This window comes from Heterocephalus glaber, unplaced genomic scaffold, assembly GCF_053883595.1.
Source record: "Heterocephalus glaber isolate CG9 unplaced genomic scaffold, H.glaber_assembly_v1.0 deba00000331, whole genome shotgun sequence".
NCBI classification, from domain to species: domain Eukaryota; kingdom Metazoa; phylum Chordata; class Mammalia; order Rodentia; family Bathyergidae; genus Heterocephalus; species Heterocephalus glaber.
In genome coordinates, this window is record NW_028258142.1 from 14392683 (window position 1) to 14417760 (window position 25078).

Here is a 25078-nt window from a genome sequence, read left to right on the forward strand (position 1 = left end):
TGGTTTCCTTTACTTCTGACCAAATTTTTTTTTAAAAAGGGAAAATAAAAAAAATCCTCTATGTAGAGTATAAATCAACACTGAGTAGGATTTTTTTCTTTTCTCTTCCAGATGAAGTTTGTTTCTAATGAATGACTGTGTTTCTAATAGAAATGACAGATGTGAATATACTACAAAAGGGTCCAGTGGATAAACACTCTAATAGAAAATATAAGAAAACTGAGAAATGGAAGAAAGAGTAAGGAATGAAGGCTGTCTTTCAGTCCTTTTTGTGAGCTTATAGTGGAGTGCATGACACTGGACAATATGTAAGGTATAGAGTTACTTCATACATTGCTAGAGGCTGGGAAGTTCAAGAGAAAAGCATTAGCCTCTGGCAAAGGCCCTTATAATATGGCAAGAGAGTAAGCAAGCAAGCAGGACAAAAAGGTGCAACTCACTTAACCAATATTTCTGATAATTAACACACTCTCGCTGTTACAACATTAATTCATTCAGGATAACAGTGCATGCTAATGTACAAAGGCAATGAGTTATTTCTTGCAGGTTAGGGGCTGCAAACTCCACAAGCAAAGCCCCACCGATCACTGAACACTTTCTTACTACTTCAGGATGGTGGAGAGGCAGGTGAGCATGCACAAGAGAGAGCCAAACATGCTTTTAAAAAACCAACTCAGAGGATAGCTAAGATGTGATACTGAATCCATTCACAAAAGAACAGAATGGCATAATCATCCCTGAAAGGTCTCATCTCTTAGTGGTGTTACAAATGGCATATACACTTCAACATGAGTTTTGGAGAAGACATTAAAATCATAGCATCATGTTATATCCGACAGGCTAAATTTGATAACCAAACAAGCTGGTACTCAGCCTTGCAAGCCATTAAAAAAATTTAAGTAGACTTACATCTTATTAATTTCAATTTGTTTGAAGTATGTAGAATATATTGAGAAATGGGGTGAAAAGATTAACCTATTGTTTGGTACAAATGAATCTCTTAAAACTAGGTAATTCAAATATAGTAAAAATCTGTATTATCAAGAGAAACTTGCATTCTTTTTATCATTGAACAATCTATCATTACTGTCTAATTTGAAATAATAAACCCTTCTAGGAATTTTTGCATTACATAATTCACACCCAAGTAGATAAATTTAAATTTAGCAGGATTTGTTATTATTTCAGTTTTTAAAAGACAAAGCTATTATTCTTAATTAAATAGGGGCAGAATGTTTGACCCAGTGTAGAATATGTATCTTGCATGTGTGAGGTCCTGGATTCAATCACTAGCACTGTAAAAGCTAAAGATAAAAGATAAAGAGGCTCCTAATCAAAAAATATTTAAACAAGCCTCAGAAGTCCAAATGTTATACAGCTATTTGAATGAAACTTTGCTAACTAGTCTAAATTGTCCTGAAGTCCTATAAAGAATTAGTGTACCTTAAATTTTATTAGTAGTTAGCATAGGGGTTTACTTAATATTAAAAGTAGTGAATAAAATAATGATTTGAAAAAATTAACTATGAGGCCAGCATCATCAACTTGTGATACTTTTCCCTTTCAATGGACAGTGGCATTACTATTTCTTATTTAGCTGAAATATTTCATCCTTTCTTTAACTCTACCCTCCATCCCTTTTAGAAAAGCTCACTTGAAAGTGAGCTCTGCTTAGAATTTTCATCTGACAAGATGCTTTGTCTACAGTGGATTTTGAATTAGCTGATTTACAGTCTTTAATTTTCAAATACCTTATCTACAAAAGCAGTAATTTCCATTATATATTTTTAAATTAGGCCAGAAAATGACTTTGTATACTACTTTTCTTTACTGAATATGCATAATTTTGATTCTCCTGAAAAATTCTTCAAAAAGTTACCAAATTAATGGTATTTTGCCTGTTTCTTGCTTTTTACATACATATGTATTTGCAGGGTGGCAGGAGTGTGTATATCTGGGATTTTAACCACTAATATCTTCCTTTTAATTAAAACCTTTTCGTAGTTCAGTGACCAGATATGTATATTTCAAAATGTAAAATTATTTCCTTAATAAATTGAAATAGAATATTTTGTAGTATATAGAATTTTGCCTTTTAAAAATTAAATGTCCCTGGGGATTTAGGTTAGTGGTTCTGCTGCCTGCCTCACAAGCTCAAGGTCTTGAGTTTGATTCCTGTTACCAAAAAAATAAAAAAAATAAATGCATCTCATATGTATGAAAGACAACTAAACAAATTATCAAAGCAATTATATAGCACATTCAGTTTGTAAAAACTTATGCAAACATTTTCTATATTTAATCCACCTTAGTTTTGAGACTGAAAGATGCTGACAGTATACTGTTATAGGTAAACAAGAAGAGATTTAGTCTGGTGTTATTGTGTGGTTGCATCGCCAATCAAATTGTTAAAGATTATTTTAGCTATGATTTTAATAATGAAGGTTTGTAGCAATATGTGTTATGTCAAAAAAGACAGGAGTCACTCTAGGTATTCTAACATCTGGATTTAAATATAAATTCCTCTTTTATATAGGATCTTAGAAGATTAGGAAGTCATTCAAATGGTCAGAAGGAATAAACTTCAGTTCAGTATTCTTAAGTATCATTAAACACACTGAGTCACTCTCCAGAGTTGTCTTACTTAGTTAATTTCTCATTGTTCGGACAAAAATCCTTGATGCACACAAGTTTAAGGAGGAAAGGTTTATTTTAGCCCACAGTTTGTAGAGGTCTCAGTTAATAGCTGGTTTCAAGGGAGGTTGGCATGGTGGAGGGACATGGCAAAGAAGAAATAGTCCATGACATGGCAGGAAGGAAGCAGCAAGACTTCCTTCTTTCCCTTTTAATTTCATCCAGGCTATGAGCCTATTGGTTAGTGCCTCCTACACCCAGGATGGGTCTTCTCTCTTCATTAAATCCATAAGCCACACCCAGAAGTATCCTAAATCAATCAGTGGATTGATCCAGTATCACAAACTCAGTCACTTCCAAAAGCCCCACCTATGAGTGCATGAGGCTTTGGGGGGAAATCTAGATATAAGTCATAAGAAGAGTTTATTTGAAATAGTCAAATGATAACAACAAGAATCAAGTAAAAAAACCAATAAAATTGTTCACCAATATTCTTTTTTGTGAAAGTAAAGAAGGCAGGAAAATTGTAAGGTTATTTGAATTTCACATGCACTGTTTAAACCACACGCTGCCTATTATAGTCTCTAGAAAATATGAATTGTTTATCTTCTATCAACTTCCTTGGGGATGATTCTGAATGGTAAGCCCTAATCTATACTCAGTCAGGAAAAGAAATTCAAACAAACACAGGTTTCAGGTCTTTCTCTTCAGCATGGTGAAAACATTGAACTTAGACTGTAGTCACACCTCTTGGCAATATATAGTTAAATTTTATAAATATATCTTTCCCTTATTTCATCATCTGAACAACAGAAACAACATTGTGCTTCAACCTAATAATGCAATCTTCACATAACAAAAGACTTACTCCTGTGCATCCCCAACATAGCATACAGCTCATGTGTTATTATTGCATGATTCTGTGCTTGTTGCTCATTATACAAGTATCACAATTTAACCTCATTTTAAGATATTCAAGTTTAATACAAATTTTATGATTACTTCAGCACACCTTGTAGCACTGAATGGAATTGTATTGAAAAATAATTCATGTATATTATTGTATAAATCTAAACATGACTAGTGTGCAAAGCTTCTCATTTTTGTGGCTTGTCCCTAGACTTTATTTCTTGTTTCAATATGATTTTCCACAAATTCTTCCATGTCCCCTTTGCCCATATTTCAACATCTTTGGTTGTTTACCTGAATATGTGGCCCATTAGTTGACTCACTGTATGGTCTGTGCAATCAGTGGATCCCAACTGAATTGAGTTGCTGTAGACTTATATTAACTTTTATCACTGGAATACTTTGAGGCACTTAGAAAATTCTGTTTCATGTGTACTTTATATTGCGCTCACTGTGAAATAGTATCATATTTTCCCTAGACATACTGTGGTAGTCAACTCATCAGTAAAACTTTCTCTGGTTGACTGGCACAAAAGGCCATGGTAACATGAAAATTTCAACTTCCCACAGAGTAAAAGTTCACTATTTTCTTTGTAGCTTGGGGTTACCAAGACATCTAAGTCAGCAAAGCCAAAATTGCTTTGAAAGACAAAATTCTGTATGTGTATTAGGGGAAATAGTAAGAAAATCACTCCAATATCTGTCCTTGCTTCATATATACATCACACATGCCTTCTAATCTTTGCTCTCTCTGTGTCTCTGTCTCTGTCTTTGTTCCTCTTTCTCCATCTCTGCCTCTGAGGAGTCGTGCTATTGCTAGTACTATAATTGGAGTTTGAATAAGACATCCCACTTTTTATCAGACAGACTGATATTTCAGAATGAGATGATACATAAGATAATTGAATCTCATATAGATAAGATAATTCCTTACATCTTTCATAGTACGAAGTGGTGTTTTTTTTTTCTCATTAAACTTTGTATTAATGGGTCTCAAAATTCTGTGACAGATTTTAGGTCAAGTTGTTTCCATTAAAAAGTGATTTTAAAAACTAATCACTTAAAACTGTCACATACAAACAGAAAACAAATGGTCCATAAAACACATTCTCCTTTCCTCCTGAAGGTTTCACGATGCATTGTTATCATTAACCAGTCTTTTACTATTAAACTTAAATGGCCAATTGGGGGAAACAGTTCTGAGACCAGTCTTCCACCACTGATTAAGACTGGGGTGGCAGGTGTTAGGGGTGATATTCATTTAGCCTTCTGAGCTTTCTTGGCAGGCTTGGTGACCTTGCCAGCTCCAGCAGCCTTCTTGTCCAATACTTTGATGACACCCACAGCAACTGTCTGTCTCATATCGTGAACAGTGAAATGACCCAGAAGTGGATAGTCACAGAAGCTCTCGACACACATGGGCTTGCCTGGAACCATGTTAACAATGGCACCATCACCAGATTTCAAGAATTTGGGGCCATCTTCCAGCTTCTTACCAGATGAGCAATCAATCTTTTCTTTCACCTCAGCAAACTTGCAAGCGATGTGAGCTGTATGGCAATCCAGTACAGGAGCATAGCCAGCACTGATCTGGCCTGGATGGTTCAGGATAATCACCTGAGCAGTGAAACCAGCTGCTTCCATTGGTGGGTCATTTTTGCTGTCACCAGCAACATTGCCATGACAAACATCTTTGACAGACACATTCTTGACATTGAAGCCCGTATTGTCACAAGGAAGAGCTTCACTCAGAGCCTCATGGTGCATTTCAACAGACTTTACCTCAGTTGTGACACTGACTGGTGTGAAGGTGACCACCATGCTAGGTTTGAGAACACCAGTCTCCTCTCTGCCCATAGGGACGGTACCAATACCAACAATTTTCTAGACATCCTGGAGGGGCAGCTGCAAAGGCTTGTCAGTTGGGTGAGTGGGTGGAAGGATGCAATCCAAAGCTTCAAGCAGTGTGGTTCCACTGGCGTTGCCATCTCTATGAGTGACCTTCCATCCCTTGAACCAAGGCATTGTAGCACTTGGCTCCAGTGTGTTGTCACCATTCCAACCAGAAACTGGCACAAAAGCTACTGTGTCAGGGTTGTAGCCAATTTTCTTAACATAGGTGCTGACTTCCTTAACAATTTCCTCATATCTCTTCTGGCTGTAGGGTGGCTCAGTGGAATCCATTTTGTTAACACCAACAATGAGTTGTTTCATATGCATCATGTAAGCCAGAAGGGCATGCTCACAGGTCTGCCCATTCTTGGAGATATCAGCTTCAAATTCACCAACAACAGCAGTAACAATCAAGACAGCACAATCAGCCTGAGATGTGCATGTAATCATGTTGTTGATAACGTCTCTGTGTCCTGGAGCATCAATGACAGTCACATAATACTTGCTGGTCTCAAATTTTCACTGGGAGATGTCTATGGTGATACCATGCTCACTCTCAGCTTTCAGTTTATCCAAGACCCAGGGGTACTGGAAAGATCCCTTCCCCATCTCAGCAGCCTCCTTCTCAAATGTTTCAATGGTTCTTTTGTCGATGCCGCCACATTTGTAGATCAGATGGCCAGTAGTGGTGGACTTGTCCAAATCCATGTGTCCAGTGACTACGATATTGATATGAGTCTTTTCCTTCCCCATGTTGGCTTTGATTTAGTGGTGGTTTTCACTACACCTGTGCTCTTGCAGCAAACCTGTTGCAAAAAAGCAGTACAAAGTGTCTTGAGAAGCAGTTCATGCTGTATATGATAGCTTATGGGTGTGCAATATTTTTTAAGACACTGGCAGTGATAGTAGAAGCAAATCAATATAAAAAGTATTTAATCTATCAAGAAAAGACAATCGCTGATTCTGCCATAAGGGATCCATTACAATCAATATGGTACCCAGCGTTTTGTTATTCTTTTGGCAATAGTGCTATTTGGAGAAGTTAATGTTTATTATCACTGATGTCCATCTGGGAGCTCAAAAGGGGTCACAGCCAGATCAGCCTCAATGAAATTAAATGAATTTCCTTGAGCCCATTCAAACCTTATCTGAAACTCTATCCCTCTTCCTCATTAGTCCATTGAACTTCACTGGAAAGTTGATAAAATAATAACTGACAGTCATAAAACAAATTGATCTACTTAGATCAATTGTCTCATATAGTGGATGCCCTTTGGTGAATAATCTCATGACACTTAAATTTATGCATACCTTGTGCTCACTGTCCTTGAGACAATACCACATGTCTTTCTTGTTTCTTGATTTATTATTTCTGAATACCTGGCCAGGGTATCTCACTCATGCCATAGTTTAAGATATTTTCAATGAATGGATTGTAGATGTCAATGGTTGTTCAATTTTCAACATAAATTTTCAAATAACCTTATCAATTTTCTTGTAAAAACTCAGGATTTTATCCTTTTTAAGAAATATATCAGCAAATCTTTCATTTTATTTACTCATATATGTTTAGATATTGAAATTATATGATTCTATGATAAAGTGCATCTTTCCAATTTTATTAGCTCTGAGTTCCCTCACTCTCCCTCCATATTTTCATATACCCCAAAGACTGGTATAGTTACTTCTTTTTAGTAAATCCTTTTCAAATTATACAAATTTGTCTGCCTTCAGCTTCCTGTTGTATACAAAACAAACACATGGAATTAACGTATATTGATTTTCTTTGTGGTAAGCTCATAAATTCTATTTGTGGATTTTTAACATCTTAACTTACCTTTGTATTCCTAGAATAAACATCTTTTTGATATATTATGTCTAGCTAGATTTAATTTTATTCATAATATTAGCCCTGCCACCTCTGCAGAACTTATCCTATTGACGCAGAGGCTGAATTAGTTATGAATGTTCTGCCCTCCCCAGCAGGATGTTCATCTCTGCACCCTCAGACTTCAGCACAGAAGCTACCACAAGCAGGTGCCAACCTGTTCTTTTGGATTTGCTAATTTATTGTTTGGGATTTCACAGCAGTACGTTTGAATGCAATGACCCTGAATTGTTCTTTTTGCAAAATGTGCTTTTCTTTTACTATTATGACTATGTTAATGTCATGTAATGAAGTAATTCTATTAATTTCTCTATGTACCTATAATTTTAACCCTGTGAATTTCAAGTTAATTTACCCTTAAAATTAATTAACATCCATATGCTGAAATGAGAGAAGGGAGAGGGGATGGAGAGATGGATGGGGTCGGGAGAGGAATAGGCAGAAGGGAGAGGAAAAAAGGGAGGGGGAAAGAAAAGAATAAAAGGGGAGGGGAAGGAGAGGAAAAAAGAAAGAAAGATCTTCCTACATTATGTAGAACAATTGCTGAAAAATATAAAAATGCAATGATTGGTTACCTATCAAATGAACCTATTTTAAATATCGAGTGGGAAACCTATGTGAGCACTATAGTGTTAATAGTGAAACTAATCAAACAGACAAAAAGCTCTATTTATGTATACACATTATTTGTTGATTAAAAAGGAAAAGTGGGCAAGGGATTTAGCTCAGTTGTTCCGCTGCTTGCCTTGCAAGTACAAGGACATGAGTTCGATCCCCGGTACTTAAAAAAAAAAAGAAAATCTATATTTTTCTTTCACTATCTCTTTAATATTCTTGAACATGGACACTCTCTTTTTAAGAGAGATACCCTTGTGAGGCCGCGATTTATCTCAGTGGTTCCACTGCCTACCTCGCAAGCATAATGTCCGGAGTGAGTTCCACCTTCCGTACCAAAAAAAAAAAAAAAAAAAAAAAAAAAGCGCGCGCGAGAGAGATACCTTTGTGAATTTGTTATTTTTTCTATAGTGGTGAATAAATAAAAATAATGTTCAATTATAAACCAGATTTGATTACTCAAAATCTTAATCCTTTAAATATATTTTCTAATTTTTAAAATTTAAATTACATTTACTTTTAACTGATATATAAGACCAGAAATAAATACAAAACTAGGCAAATGCTCCACCATTGAGATATATACCCTCAGCCTTTTGGAGGCATTTTAAAGTTCAAATTGTATTTGAAAGTCTCCTTATATAATTAAAAAAATGAATCATTAGATAGAATTTTGTTCCTTTATTAATCAAAGGCTTATCTGATGAATAACACCAGTCATAACCAGTCTTCTCCAAAATGGTAATTTCTGGGTTTTTTGTGAAATGTGCTATTTCAAGAGAATTGAACATACTTTAGTTTTATCATAAAACAGGAGATTATGCAAGAAGCATCTCTTTGGCTAGGAGATGGCAGAGATACTATTATCACACATAAATTTCACCTTTTAACTGGTAACATTTAAATAGTTATAATTAAAACAACCAATTTGTTTACAACTTATCTAAGCAATATCTGTGTACTATTTATATTCCTTACTTTTAATGTTTCACTTTTCTTTTCCTAACTTCTATTAATATGATAAAGGAGGAGTTTTATGTTTTATTCTGTTTATCTCTGTTAATGATTTGAAAATATGCTATGTCTAACAAAAATAGATGTATATCTTGAGCTACTGAAATTAATTGAAAGAAATGCCAGATGTGTATTAAGGAAATACTCCAATGAAAATTTGTCTGTACTATGTATACATTAAATTATTTCTGAGCTTACAATAGGACATGTATGAATCATAAAGTGATACATTTTGAATAAAATCCATTCTAGAACATTATTGTTCTATTAATTTAACACATTAGTCACATCACAATTAGTGATGAAAATAATCAACATTGCTATTTTAACTTAAAGAGAAATATAAGGTAAGTAAATGTATATAGCACCAATCAATTTTTCCATATTGTGACATTCCTCTTAAATTTTGTGATTCATTTCTTTTTCTACATATCAACCATGCACACTAATCCAAGTAATAAACATGGCTATAGAAGCAACAAAGAAGCATCATATCCTGACTTAAAAATGGTCAAATTCATATTATTTCTTGAAAGTAATATGGGTGTGTAAGATTGTGTCAGCTATATTGTCTAAATTAGAATCCACTTTCAGAAGACACTATTCAAACTCATATTTAGTTCTTTGGATATAAGCAGACACACACATTTAAAGATAAAAAAAATATAGATATAAGCGTATGTGTAGAAGTACAGATGTAAATACAGCTCTTTATAATTTGGATAAGTATCAGCAGAGTTCCTTTAACATAAAAATCAATACTCCATAAATACTAGTAAGTATTATTCTTTTATCACATCAGCCATGACCTAACAAGAGATAGAAACCAATCAGTAAATTGGATAAGAATAGTTTAACAAGAATTACTAATTATATTGCCATAACATGTCTATGTAAAGAGAACACTAGTGACTGCTCTAATGGTGAGGGATGATAGCTAGGAAGAAAAACTTTGAAGAAGCCTTCCTGCCCAGAAATGTAACTCAGAGATCATTAGAAAAACTGTAGTTGCAGCACTTTGGATAGCAGCGTCATTTGCTGAGTTTCCCAGGCAAGGGTCCATTGGATCACAATTGTTGGACAAACCTAGGAGCAGAAGCTGATAAATGGGCAGGCAGAGAGAGGCAGGGGAGAGAAAAGGGGAGAGGGGAGAGGGGCAGAGTGCCAGAGAGCCTGAAGCCCAGTTTTTTAACCAATAGTTTGGGGCTTGGATGCACAGTTTCAACATACAAAGTTCTATGGGTTCAGGTGGCTAAGGCTGGAGTGAAGAGTGAGACAGGGTGTTGGAATTTTGCTGGTTGCAACTGAAGGTCTAGGATACATAGCATCTACATCATAAAAGAGATTTGTGGCAAGATGAAACCCAGAGAGACAAATTCCAATTTCCCTTTGATATAAACTCTGTAAAGTAAATATAATCCCACTAGCAGTGATCTTTGTTAGAATCTCTCCTAAGAGGCTCTGCTTCATATCCTTTCTCATCTGTTCTTTTCCCATGGACCTTTATAAGGTGCTACTCTGTATTGTTAGAAATCTTAGACCTTACTGACACCTTTCATGTTAAAGTGTCATAGTAGAAACTCACTTTTCAATTATTTTGTCACGAGTAACATGATTGTTATAAATATGCCATGAAGATCTGTAATATTTCATCATACATGATAAAGCTTTGACACAAGATGGGGTATTGTAACACACTGCAGATGTTTTCCTTGGCGGCACCTTCAGAAGGGGGGATGTGACAAATGCTGTTGTGGGTATTAGAACAAGGGGATAATTAATGTAAGAGCTGCCTCTCTTCTTCAAGAGAACTAATGTCACACTCTTGTTTAAAGTGAAGGAGAAACATCTGCAGCATAAAGACATTTTGAGATTATGGGTCTGCATTGTTGAAATAATCAATGAAAACAGCAGATTCATCTCAATCAGAATTGACTATTTGAGGCAGATCATAAAAAGTAAAATATTATGACACTTTAAGATGAATTAAAATGTTCCAGATATACTTTAGATGTGGGAACTTGAATCTAAAGGAAGAGGTGAGTTGAGATTTGAGAGAATGTGTTCTTTTAGCACTGAATACATATGACTTTGAATCAGTCACTTAACTGCTCTCAGAAGTCATTTTCTCCTCTCTATATTAGGTTTAATGATTTTTGAAGTATGCTAAATATAATTTTTAAACTCCTATCAAACATTTTATATAATGATAGTAAGAAAAGTAATGTCATTTAGGAAAATAAGAAATAAAGATTCACCAGGCATATACATTTCATATGCTAAAGCACCATCAAGATTTAGGTAAAAACACAGTCTTCTTAAACTATGCTAGGCCAATTAGTAGAACGGAAATTTCATGATACTGCATTGCTGACAGTTAAGTTGAACAAAGAAAAGAGAAAAAATTATTATTCAATTCATTCAGTGACTTCATGGTCCACTATCAATGACTGGAAATGCTGTGTTATCCTCTAGTTATGACCTTTGCTAAAAATATTTTAAAGTGTTACATGTATTTAATTTTTAATAATAACATTTTACTAATATAGAAATTGATCTTATAAAGTATGTTCATTTTTTATTTTTACTTTTTAAAATTATCATTTAAACTGTGATCTTTATCTGACTTCCTTTTTCATTTAATAAGCAGGTTGATGAATATTATGATCTTTTAACAATTTTGTGATGACCACAAAGATATTAAAACACTGAACAAATTTATGCAACAAAGTGAAAAAAAAGATACACATTGGAAGCAGCTATTAGGAACTCAGGCTTTGACATGAGGAATACCATGGTTTGAGTTCTGACTCCGTAAACTATGGAGTAATGATCAAAATACTTAAATTTAAGCTCTAGAAATCTTATCTGAATAGCGAGCAAAATTATAGAACCTATGTAATAAGATTGTTGCAGGGATTACATAAGAAATTGGGTAGGAATGCCATTTGAAACATCAATGAATTTTTGGGTGAATTGCTGGTCACATTCTTTACCCAGTAACTTCTGTAAACCTCAGGTTTTATATATTTTGGAGTAATATTGCTCCTTTCCTATTACTATTACAAAGAGTAAGGAAAATAATAATTTAATGCCATTGGCTAATACTCTGAAAATGTGAAATGTTAATATTTGTTAGTGATGATCTTACAGTCCACTGGAAAAAGAAGAGAAATGTGGTGCTAATTCAACCAGATGATCTCTAAGACATTATTTAAGCACAACCGAGCCTAAAAAAAGTTAATATAGCTATGGTCTACAAACAATTTCAGCATTAGGGTGAAGATGTAGAAGCAACCTCAAGAGTGTAAGTAAATGTCTTAGAAGTTTATCCAAAGGAAATAGAAATAGAAACCTATTTACATATGGTTTTATACCAAAGTGTATGTAATATACAGAGTCTGCCAAAAAAATGTATATACACTTCTGGAAAAGGAAAATAATATGATGTCTTTTCAACCAATGGTGTTAGCCTCAGATGGAGGACCCTAGAGGATATCATATATTGTAGAAAATACCATACACTGCCGGCCCTTAGAGAAGAAATTGAAAATGCTTCAAGGTTACCCAAGCATCATTTTACCATTGTCTGGAAGGTAATGACCACCACTTTGAGCACCTCTTATAACTGTAGAGGCCAAAAGTAACTTGTATTAATCTCATAATGTCTCAATAAATTTAGTATTAAAATATTAATACAAATTTTTCTTTTCCTGAAACGTGTATACATTTTTGGCTCTCTTGTGCTTTCTCTCTTTCCATATACATATATATGGTTTTATCATAGAAATGTATTTCAAATCAATGATCTATTTTATCCTACTTATTTTCTTCTTTAGCTGTGTTAAAATTTATAATTACTGTATATATTTTACTAATGTCTTTATTGTCATAAAATTGAAATTTTAAGACAGAAACTTTAGAGTGTATATGTGAAATCACTGTAGCCTTTCAGTAAGTATTTGAAGAGAAAGAGCAGAGAAGAGAAGAGAGAGAGAGTGAGAGAGAGAGAGAGAGAAAGGGAGGGGGGAAGGAAAAGAGAATAGAGAAGGGAGAAAGAAGGGGGAAAGAAAAAGAGAAGAGTGATAAGATATCAATATTAAGATGGAAATTTCAATTCAAGAGCAAAAATGTAATATAATGCTAGATATAAATGTAAAACACAACCTTATAGACACACAAAGGTAATGAATACCTTTCTTGTTCAAAATATGCTACATGTTTAGGCATGTATATAAGTAGTGCAGATAACTAAAGTTTAATACCGAAACCAGAGGATATATTTTGTCAAGTGTTTTCTAAATGACAAAACTTTAGGTGTTTTTTAAATACTTTTATAGATATGTTAAGCATATACGTAGAGGTCTTCACATTTGTAAATAAAAACTGGAAATGATCTGTTGTTATTAATATTAAGTTGGTTTTCCTCAACACTCCTCAGTGTTATAATTTTAGTCAAATGACAATTGTTGCAGTTCAGATTCTTTCATACATATAATGTGAAAATAACTTTTAAAAATATTAGAGATAAAAATAACCTGTAGTCGGGAACCCTATGTCTTGCTTGAATATTTTTGCTTTTGTTTTTTTCTTTTGTGTACATGTGAGGCAGTGCCTTATTATATTTAAAATCACAGATTCTGGAACTAGATTTCCTGGGTTATTAAATGTTATATCACATCTATTAATGCAGCTAAATACTAACTTTTCCACGCTTCCATTTTTTCTCCTGCCTACGGAGAGAAGGTTGGGACATACAGCATATGCGTGAATAGGTATAAGGTTCAGAGATCAAAGCATCATCTCCAAGCAGTGCTGAGCGAGCCAGGCCAGGCAGCAGTGCAAATCTGCACAGCACTGCCTGAGTCCTAATCCTCCCAAAGTGCTTTTCGTACCTCAGTAGTTTTACCAACTATTTTTTCCTTATTTCAAATGGTTTGTACTGACAGCATAATAAACTGGTAAATTTTTGTGAAAACTAATGGCAGGTCTGACTATCACTCAATTCTTTCAAAATTGTTGTGATTCTCCAAGTTCTACTATCAAATTCAAAACTAATGGATACCTAAATATTTTTGAAATATGGATGACAATATTATCCAATTTAATCTTTAATATATTTCCCAAATGCCCATCAACTGGACAGTGGATGAAGAAGATATGTTTTTTAAAATAAAATGGAGTACTACTCACCCATAAAGAATGAGAAACTAGAGACATTCATAACTAAATGGATGCATATTGAGGATATACTCTTAAGTGAAATGAATAGGACACATGTGTGTAAATACCGAATAGTTTCTCTGGTGTGAAAAACTAAAAAAAAAAAAAAGGATCAAATGAATAATTGATCATGTGAAATAGGAAGAAAAGAACTAAATGGGTAGGGGAATTGGCAGGGGTAGGGGAAAGGAAAGAAGGGAAAGGAAAAAATATAAAAACAGGAAAAAATGGAAACAAAGTCTTTGTAAATAGGGAGGGGTGAAGGGATTGAAGGGAGGGCAGAGGGATGGGGAAAAATAAGAACCAAGATACATCATGTAAAGGTACAAGTTCCCAAAGATTAATATAACTGTATTGTATATCTAAAATGTACCGATAAACTTAATGGAAGAAACATATATATTTCCCTATATATTCTTCAAACTAAGGTCAGTGTGATATACTTTCATAGTCACATGTAATGTGATCTTGGTATTACTTCCAAAAATATCTGTTTCATATGAGATATCCTTTCATATGAATTTGACAATTCTGTGGATGTTTATTTTCTCCAGTAAGAGTGCATGTACTTTCAATTTGTTTCCTGTTGCACATCAGCTACAAAAACATGATTATGCATATTTTTATTTTACCTGGTATTACAGTTACTTTCTAGCAAAGCTGACTCCTCAGGATTACATGCTACAATAGATACCATATAATGTTCATATTTGTAATTAGCATAATAGAGTTTGCTTTACACATAGTGCTAATGCTTCATTATTGTTGTTGAATACTTTAATGCCCAAGTAATATAGGATCATAAATACTGACTGACTCTAATATTAAAGTTGATTCTACTAATATTTGAAACTATATTAGTTGTTCAGTTTCATAGATCATCTGCAAGGAAGACATTTCTGATTTGTTGGGAGTAACAATAGTGATTAAGTAAACATGATAATAAAATCAAAATAAGGAGAATAATTAGCTAAAAGATGAAGAAAAAGAAATTGAACAATAGTGTGGAAAATTATTAGGATGTAAGCTTTTCTTAAATAACCTATCCCATGTGCCTAAATTTGGACTACAAAAATACAAATTATCCAGCAATTAAATAGAGTTGCTAATTTAAAATTGAAGACCAAAAAGTAATTCAGTGTAAATAATAAAAGGCTTTCCCTATCATAGGTATTTACATCATAATGAGCTAATTAGTCTTATCTATATAAATTTACTTAGTCTCAGTGGCAAGCAAAGAGAACGGACAGTTAAAATTATAGTCAGACTGAAGCAAAAGGTAATAAGTTTTCCCTCTATAAATGTTAATATATTTGGCAAATTATTCAAATTTTTATAGAACTATAATATTGTTAGTGATTGATAATTTTCTTTTATAGTGTTAATAAAAACAATATATAAAATGTGTATAGTGAAGCATTAGAGTATTGTGACTAAAATCATGAATTCTTAAGTTATTGTGCATTTGTATAACTTAGTTGTATAATATATTGTTCTATAAATTGCAAAGTAACATATCTCTATGCTTTAGCTTTCTCATCTACAAAATGGGGATAATAATTTTAAATCCCTGATTTAAAAGTTCTCTTGTGAGGACTTAAATCTATATTAAAGAGTTTTCCCATATGTCAGATATTAATCAATATTAAATAAATAATAATATTCATAAGAATAAAAATAATTATATGACTCATTTAGTATCTCATCTAGTAGCTCAGTACCAAATAACCAAAATAAAATATTAGGATATTCCAATTTCAGGATGATAATATGAAGCTAAACATTTACTCCTCATTTCCAGTAGATCACAATAAGAAAAAAATCACAGGAAATATAGTTTATAAAAAGGAACAAATAACTAAAGGAACAAAATAGCCTCCCCAAAATCCATTTTTGAAAATTTTATTATGTATTAAAAATATATTCAAATTATAGGAAAAGACCATAATTTTTGAACATTCAATGACAAAACAACTCTGATGGGGACCTTCATTCTACTTATTTTTGTGGAGTTAATAAAGAGCAAATGTTCTGAAAATGTAAAGCATGTAGACTGTAACATAAGTGATGTCATTTGGAATTATATGAAGTACGACTTGTAGAAATGGAGGAGGATGACCTATTTCTATTTCTTTTTTTTCCGGTATCGGGGATTGACCTTGCGTTTGAGAGGCAGGCGGGGTGCTATTGAGCTAAATCCCCAGTCCGACTTATTTGTATTTAAAGTTTACATATATATAAACATAAAAAATGACACATATTTATGGGGTATTGTGTGATGTTTCAATACAAGTGTACATCATGTAATGTTTCTCAAATATTCATCATTTATGCTCTTTCTCAAATATTTATCATTTATTTATGATGAAAACATTTAAAATCTTTTAAGTTTTGGTTATAGTACATTACCCTTTACTGTGGTCACCCTATTGTGCAATATAGCATGCTATAATTTTTTCTCCTAACTATAATTTAGTACCTGTTGATCAAACTCTTCCCATTCTTCCTCCCCAATCCCTTCCCCCTCCACTCTCCCAAGCCTCTTGTAATCATACTATTCTCAACTACCATGCTATCAACTGTTGAATATTCTAAATATTAATAAGATTATGTAGGACTTGGCTTTGTCTATTTTTCTTTCATAATGATCTACAGTCTCATCCGTGTTGTCACACATGATGGCAATTTATTCTTTTTATAACTGAATAATATTTATTGTGTTTATATGCAGTTTTTTAAATTCAGCCATCTACTAATGGATACATTGGTGGTTTCCATTTCTTCCCTATTGTGAATAGTGCTGTGATCAATATGAATTTGCAGATATTTTCGTCACATATTGATTAAATTTCATTTGTATATATATTGAGTAATAATATTGCTATATTATATGTTAATTATATTTTTAATATTTTGAGAAGCCTTCATACATTTCCATAATTTTTATACTAATTTAAATTTTCACCAACGACATGTAAGGATTGTATGGCAGAATCACCCACCTCTCACCTTTTTCTCGTTTTTGATAGTAGTCAATCTTAATGGGCCAAGATGATAATCTCATTAAGGATTTAAATTGTATTTACCTGATGATCAGTGATGAACTGTTTTGGGTTTTTTTGCCATCTGCATGTCTTCTTTTGACAAATGTATATTTAGTCAAATATCTGTTTCATTTTATTTACCATTTTTAAATTAGTGTTAATTGGGGGGGTGTTGCAGTTTGGATTTGGAGTTCCTTGTGAATTCTGCATATAATTTCTTTTCTTTTTTCATCCCCTACCCTGCCTCCCTCTCTTCTCCTTACAACTTTTGATCCCCTTCCAACCTGTAAAAGTTCTATTTTCAGCATTTCCCCCCTTTAATTAAAGATATATAGAAAGAAAAATGGGGTGGAAAGCAAAAAGAAGAAAAGAATGGATATTAATTTTTTCAGAGGTATAGTTTGCAAATATTTTCTCTAATACTGTAAGTTGTCTGTCCATCTGTTGTTTGCTTTGTTGTGAAGAAGATTTTGGTTTCATATAATCTCAATTATTTATATTTATTTTGTTTCCTGTGTTTTTCAAATATTATACATTCCAAATATCTTATAGTATTTTCCATGCATTTTCTTTCACCTGTTTTAAATTTTCAGGTCATATACTAGATTTCAATGCATTTTGAGTTAATTTTTGTAACTGGTGCAAGATAGGGATCTATTTTCATTCTTCTACCTATGCAAACTTAATTTTTCTATGCACATTTATTGAAAAGACTCATTTTCTGTAATGTGTTCTTAGCAGCTTTGCTGTAAATCAGCTCTCTGTAGACACGTGTTTATTTTTAAATTTCTGTGATGTTCTATTGGTCCATGTGTCTATTTTCAATCAGTAGTTTGCTACTTGCTATTTGATGTCTACAACTTTAAAAGTCTTTTTTATCAGTACTAAGGATTTGACCTATGTCCTCCTCCATGCTAAGCACTATGTCTTAACTACATCCCCAGCACAGCTTTGAAGTATAATTTGAAGACATATATTATAAGACCTCTTATTTTGATTGTTTTGGTTAAGATTGTTTTGGATATTCATGGATTTTGTGATTTTATACAAATTTTAGGATTCTTTTTTGGCAATTCAGTGAATAATTTCATCAGCATTTTGGTAGAGATCGCAGTGTATCTCTAAATTACTTCAGTTAATATGTATATTTTAATAATACAGATTTTTTAAATCCATGAACAAGAGATGGTTTTCTAATTTTTTATAGTCTTTATTTTCTTTCATCAGTGTTTTATAGTTTTTATTGTAGAGTTATTTATTTTCTTAGTTTTTTTGATATTGGTATACATAAATGTTATCAATTATTTCACTTTTGTTTTGTATCTTGAAACTTTATTGAATTTATTTTTTAATTTTCATAGACTTTGGTGGAGGATTTAGGCTTTTCTACATAAGATCTTGTCAAATAGGAAGAATTACAATGTAATTTCTTCCTTCCTAATTTGAATGTCCTTTTATTTCTTTGCCTTGGCTGATTACTTTGGCAAGAACTTCCACTACTATGATATTGAATGAAAGTAGTAAAAGTGGTCATCCATTTCTTGTTCCAGATTATAGAAAGCTTTCTGTTTTTACTCATTCATTGTGTTACTAGCTCATATATGGCCTTTACCATGTTATATTATGTTCTTTCTATACCTAATTGGTTCTCAGTTTTTATCATGAAAGTATATTGAATTTTATCAAATGTATTTCTGCATCTATTGAGATGGGTATATATTTACTTCATTTTATTCATGTGATGTACTATAATCATTGATGTCTATAACAAAAAACCATCTTTCATCACTAGAATGAATTCTACTTCATCTTGGTGAAGAATATTTTCAATGTACTATTAGATTAACTAGTATTAGTTATAGTATTAGTAATTGTATTAATTAGTATTAGTAATAGTCTTAACTACTATTAGATCACTAGTATTTTGCAGAGAATTTTTGCATTTAATTTCATAAAGGTAGTTTTATAGCTGTCTTCTTTATTTTTTGTTGTTGCAGTGTGTCCTTTTCTGATTGGACTATGGGGGTAATACAGGCCTCAGAATTAATTTTTCAAAATTTCCTCCTTTTTAATGTTTTGATTAATTTCAGATTATGTATATTAGTTCTTCATTAAATCTTCACTAGAGCTTGGTGGAAAAACTATCTGTAACTAGTCTTCTCTTTGATAGGAAATTTTATTACTGCAGCTTCTGAATAGAATGTTCTATCGATGTTTGCTTGGTTCATTTGGTTCAGGGTGTGATTTAATTCTGGTGTGTGCACATTGATTTTCTATCATAATAATCTCTGCATTGCTGAAAGAGAGGTGATAAAGTCCTGAAATACTGTATCATTAGTATACCTATCCCTTTATGTTGAATACTATTTTCTTTGTATATTTGTGTACACTGATATTTTCTGCATGTATATTTGGAATTATTTCCTCTTGTTTAATTGATTCCTTTATCATTATATAATGACCTTTCTTGTCTCTTTTTCCTTTTTTTGATTTAAAAATCTGTGCTATTTGATCTTACTATTGCTGGTCCACATTTATTTTTAGTTTTATTTGCATAAAGTATCTTACTCTATCACCTCACTTTTAGTTTGTGTCTATAAGTGAAATGAATTTCTTGTACGCTAAGTGAAATGTAAGTAACATTGTATTTTAATCTTTTTAATAAGTGTATGTCTTTCCATATTTCAATTAAAGAAAGTAATCCATTCAAATTTAAGGTAATTGTCCATAGAGAACATCCTACTTCAGTCATTGTACAAGTAGTTTTCTAGTTTTATTGTGATACTTTTCTTTCTTTTTCATTCTACAATGTCATTAAATGATTTACTCTAGTAATGTATTTTGATTCCTTGCTTATTTTTGGTTTGCTTTTATGAATTTCTGTTTTGTGGTTTCCATGAGGCTTATAAAATCATGTTTTGATTATACCAATCTATTATGAAACAATATCAACATAACATGATTTTTTTATATTAAATTCTTTTATTGGTACATTGTAGGTATACAACACAATTACATTTCTCATTGAGAATTGTACCTTTACATAATGCACCTTGGTTCTTATTTTTTCCCCATTCCCAGCCCCCCCTTCACTCCCTTCACCCTTCCCTATTTACAAATACTTTATTTCCATTTTTTCCATTTCTCATCATTTTTCCTTTCCCTTCTTTCCTTTACCTTGCCCCTCCCACTACCCCTACCCCTTTGGACCATTTCTTCGTATTTTACATTATCGATCATTCATTCTAATCATTGGTACATTTTAGGTATACAATATAATGACATTCATCATTGGAAATTTGCACCTTTACATAGTCTCGAACTAGGACTGGAAGTCCCATTTGACCCCGCTATTCCACTGCTGGGGATCTTCCCCAAAGAATTAAAGGAATCATACCACAGTGATATATGTGCACCCATGTTCATAGCAGCACAGTTTGTAATAGCTAAAACTTGGAAACAGCACAAATGCCCATCAACTGGAGACTGGATAAAGAAAATGTGGGGTTTTTTTTTATAAAATGGTGTACTACTCAGCCATAAAAAATGAAAATTAGAGACATTTATAGCTAAGTGAATGCACATTGAGGCGATACTCTTACGCGAAATAAATAGGACACACATAAATAAATACTGAATAGTTTCTCTGGTGTGAGAAACTGAAAGTGTAAATAAGGACTAAATGTATAATAGGTAATGTGAAATAGGAAGAAAAGGGGCAACGGGGAAGGAAGTGGGAGGGCTAGGGGAAAGGATAGAAGGGAATGGGATTAATACGAGAAAATGGAAAAATAGGAACAAAATCTTTGTAAACAGGGAGGAATGGAGGGGTTGAAGGGAGAGCTGGGCAAGGGTGAAAAATAACATAACATGATTTTTAAAATAAGAAGAAAAACAGGCTGAAAACATTCTAATAAAACAGTATTTGGACTCCACTTCTCCTCAAACTTTGAATTTTTGATACATTATATATCTTTGTATATTTTCTGTCTCTTCAAGTACTAAATTGTAATTTTAAAAAGCTTTGTTTATTTTTGGTGTTCATATAAAAGATACAAATGGTTTATTTTCTATGTTAACAAGATTAAAACATTCTGAATTTGTCTAAATAGTTATTCTTACCAAGTTTATATCTTCTAATGTTTTTATTCTTATTGTAAGAGTCTCATCCTTTCAGTCTAAAGGCCATTTATACAATGCATTATAAATATAAAACAAGAGAGAAAATATATATTAAACAAAATATAAAACTATCAAACATAATTATATAATGAAATAACTCAGAAGTATTATTATTAAAATAGTAATAATTACAAATAATTAAAAACTATGATACCTACCATAAGAACAATGATATACATTTTTGTAAAGTTTTTCTTTTTGAGATCAGGTGTTTCTGTGTTGCCTAAACTTCCCTGAAATTCATGCTTCTCTTATCTCAGCCTCTCAAGGAGCCCAGATTACAGGTGCATGCCATAGCACCTGTTGTTTGTGTACTTCTTATCAAGAAGGCAGTGATTTTAGAAATTCATACACATACACACGCATATATTTATTTAATTCTCACATCAACTCCTGTTTTGAGTTACTAGTAATTTGCCTTCAATTTCTAACCACTAATGGTGCAAAAATTCAGAAATTATATTTTAAGGCATATTATGAATAATTAAACAAGTAGTTGGTGTATTATAGTGATAGTGTGCTGTATTCCATGATTTAAAAATATCTTGTTAAAAATCAGAAACCCATATGTATATTGTAAAACAATTCAAATCAGTCGTATTATGCACAAATGCAGCAAGAATGATTTATCAAATTTTCTTAATTTGATGATTTATAAAATTCAAAGGGCCAAATAAAAGCTGAATATGATAATTATAGATTGACATTTTGATAAAAATAATATGCTCATTTGAAACATTAAGTCTCACTGTATAGCTTAGAGTATTTGTAATGATTCCATTTTCCAAGTAAATATTTTTTAAAAGATCAAGATAATTGAATACTTGCATTAAATAAGGAATATAATTGAAATAAATGTGTTTGGTAGTGATTGTTATGCCTGTCACAAACATATTGAGTGATCAGTAAACTGAAAGGAATTTTGCATGTTGTTTCCAGACTGGCAGTTCAATAAATTTTCATGAAAAACAAGTTTTTATGTAGTATTAACATTAAAATATGTAATCATAAATGAATAAGTGCAACAAAACAAAACAAAAAACACCATCTATTTCTCTAAACTCAACTGTTAGTGAAACACAGTGCCTGCCTAAAATCTGAAAAACTTCACTGTAGCTCTGATAGCGAAATCAATCTTCCCCATGTAATTTCTTACAGTTTTTATGCACCCCAATTCCAATTTCTCTTCTGGGTTCATTTTTGATCTTGTTTTCAAAGCCCTTTGATAATCAAATCACTGAACACCATTTACTCATCACATTTGTGGAGATCAGATCTGTCACTGGCTTATATGCTTTCGGGCTTAGCACTGATTTGATTCATGCCTTAGAATGTCAAAGCCTAAAAGAGTCATTCCATTTCACTTTTCAGAGCCAGTTTCAATATCAACTTATAATCGAGGAGGTAGTATTTAATATAGTTCTCCTCCAGCAAGCAATAATCCTTTACCCTAAGGTTTTCTATCTTATATTGAACAAAAGAATGCTGAGTCAGGGTTTTTTGTGGGGGTTTTTTTGTGGGTTTTTTTTTTTTTTCCTGTTTTCTCCATTGCTGCCACTTTAACTTGGGCTTAGAAAAAAGAGCTTTTTGAGTTGAAATGCCTATGGTTGCCAAAAACATAGACTTTTGAAGAATGTATTTTTAGTTTTTTAGGTATTTGTGTTATATTTTTAAATGGTATTTTTTAAAAAACAAGAATGTGTTATCAATTATAGAATTCTTCAAGGTAAATTTACAAATTAATGGAAATATATCTTTATTTATAAAACTATGTCTTGATATTTATAAAATAATTCATTAGCATTCCATGTTTACAAATAATTCAAAAATTTTTTGCAAACTTAAATGCAAATGAAGGAAAATCACATTTTTTTCCATCTGTGAACACTTTTTTTTTTTTTTTGAGACAGGTTCTTACTATGCAGTTCAGACTGGCCTTGAACTCAAGGCAATCTTCCTGCCTCAGCCTCCTGAGTGCTAAGATTACATGCACCTGCCACCACAACCAGCTCTAAACACCTTTCTTAACTCTTGTATCAGCTCTCCCTTACCAATCAGGTATTTATTGTAAAATAATTTAAGTAGTGTAATCTTCACTTCCTTATTTTGAAAAATATGTTATTCTAAACTGTAAAAATGCCTTACTATTTTTCTTAAACTCCTTCAAGCCTCTCATCCCAAAATTCATATATTTTAATGCATAATGACAAAGTAAGGCTAACATTGAAGGGAGAAAATTACTAAACATGCAATCAAAATAGCAAGTCATTAGATTTTCTCTTTTCTATTTCCAGAATTGTTATGGGTTATTTCTAAAATTTAGGTGTGCAATTTATTTTAAATTATCTTTTTGTATGAGATGTAAGATTTATAAGTACATCCTTTTGGGGTATGACTCTCCAAATTACTCCAGCACTATTTGCTGAAAGAATTATACTTTCTCCTTTGAATTATATTTGTTCTCTTATCAAAAACATACCCATGAGTCTAATTCTCAGTTGTTCTATTCAGCATTATGCTGTCTAGATTTTATTAGTTTTAGATTGGGCCTTGAAATTAGATTTTATGTATCCACTTTTTTTTTCATCATTATACTGTTTATTCCAGATATTTAGCCTAGTCATCTGAACTTTAGAGCCACTTTGTCACCATTTACAAAATAGCTTACTAGGATTTTGATCAGGATTGCATTAAATTTATAAATTAAATTGAATATTAATTTCTTAAAAACAATGTGGCTCCGTGTCCATAAATGAAGACTATTTCTCTATTGATTGAACTATTTTAAATTATATCCTAACAGTTTTATAATTTTCCTCATAGAAATCCCATAAAATTGAGATATAAAAATGTTCATCCATGATAGGTGGCTGGATCCAAAGTGTGTGATGCCTGGATAAGGATGTGCTGTTGGGCTTGACTCATGGTATGATGCTAAGATTAAAGGTGGCTCACCCTGGGTGTGAGTGCTACCTGCTTGAAGGGTGGGTAGCCTGGATAGAATAGAAAGGACAAGAAAAGGGCTGCTATCGCTGCTTGTCACTTGCTTCAGCTTTGCTTGAAGCTTACCTGCTTTGCTACCTGCTGCCTACTACCTGTCGAGAACTGTTTCCCCTCTGTGGTGCCCCTCTGCCAAGTCACTCTGCCTTGGACCCAGCCAAATGTGGACTGAAATCATTTCAAACTGTGTGCCTAAATAAAGCTTTCCTCCTTTCACTTTGCGTATTGAGTATTTTGTCTCAACAATGAAAAAAAGTAACCAAGACAAGTACAAGAAGCTGATTTTTTTCCAGATGAATAAATATAGTATCACTTGTTTCCTACAGAACTCTTAAACTCCTGATCTGCATATCTATTTAGATTTTTAACGATTATTTCAAAACTACACTCTAAATTTTGAGAACATAGCTCAAGAGCAGAGTACTTTCCTACAGTTCAAGAAGGCCAAGGTTTGACCTTAGCATTGTGTAAAATAAATAAATAAATAAATAAATATGAAAACAAAAAACAACCAAACAAACAAAACTGAGCTGTCTGTGTTTCTTCCAAAACATGCTTCTCTCTTTCTCCTCTGTCTCTGTTACCGTCAATTCAGTTGTTTCTCCTATAGTACCCCAAAATCTTCCATAACAGTCCTTTTTCTTTGTTAATAGCCCCATACTAAGACTGCATAAAT

At 32.6% G+C, this 25078-nt stretch overlaps 1 pseudogene; it reads right to left on the reverse strand.

The window, feature by feature from the left end:
* Nucleotides 1-4656: 4656 nt before the first annotated feature.
* Nucleotides 4657-6189, reverse strand: LOC101708481 (elongation factor 1-alpha 1 pseudogene; annotated as a pseudogene).
* Between the last annotated feature and the right edge of the window lie 18889 nt (nt 6190-25078).